Here is an 887-nt window from a genome sequence, read left to right on the forward strand (position 1 = left end):
ATATTGCGACCTCAGTAAAGCTTTGATGTGGTAAGCCACTCACTGCTTCTCATCAAGCTTACGCACTTTGGTGTTGACTCGTCAATTGTAAATCTATTGCGGAGTTATCTGATTGGTAGATCATGTTTTGTTAACGTCAACGGCCAAACGTCTACATCGTACATGGAACCAGCGGCGTTCCTCAAGGATCAGTGTTAGGACCACTACTTTTTATTAATTTTTATTAGTGACGTTGTTTCCGCCATTCGGCATTCGTCATTCCTCCTATATGCCGATGACATAAAGATTTTTAAGGCAATTCACACTGTTGATGACTGTCGCATCGTGCAGTCTGACCTGCTTTCTTTTTCTAAATGGTGCACAGATAATAACCTCACCTTGAATACTGCTAAGACCAAAGTCATGACTTTCACCCGCAAAACAGCAAACATCTCTTTTTCTAATTCAGTAGATTCTGTACCATTGTGTAAGGTCCGTGAGATCAATGATCTTGGTGTACTTTTTGATACAACCTTACACTTTTCAGCTCACACTAAACGCGTCGCAATGCGGGGCATGCGCACTCTTGGCTCTGTTTGCAGACTGTCGAGAGAATTCAATTCCCCTACACCGTTCCGCAAGTTGTACACAACAATCTGTCTTCCTCAACTCGAATACGCGTCGGTCGTCTGAATGGCATTTCTAGATCCAACAGTGACATTATAGATCGGGTCCAGAAAAAGTTTCTAAGCATATATCATCACCGCTTTGCTAACACGGACTCTGGGCCCTGCTCTAGCACTGTTGGATTATTCCATTGCCCTTACTTCGCTGCCGACGTAATCGTGCTGACCTGCTTTTCCTTTTCAAACTCCTTCACGGTATCCTCATGTGCCCCGAACTCCTTA

The sequence above is a fragment of the Dermacentor silvarum genome, chromosome 1 (assembly GCF_013339745.2).
Source record: "Dermacentor silvarum isolate Dsil-2018 chromosome 1, BIME_Dsil_1.4, whole genome shotgun sequence".
NCBI lineage: Eukaryota > Metazoa > Arthropoda > Arachnida > Ixodida > Ixodidae > Dermacentor > Dermacentor silvarum.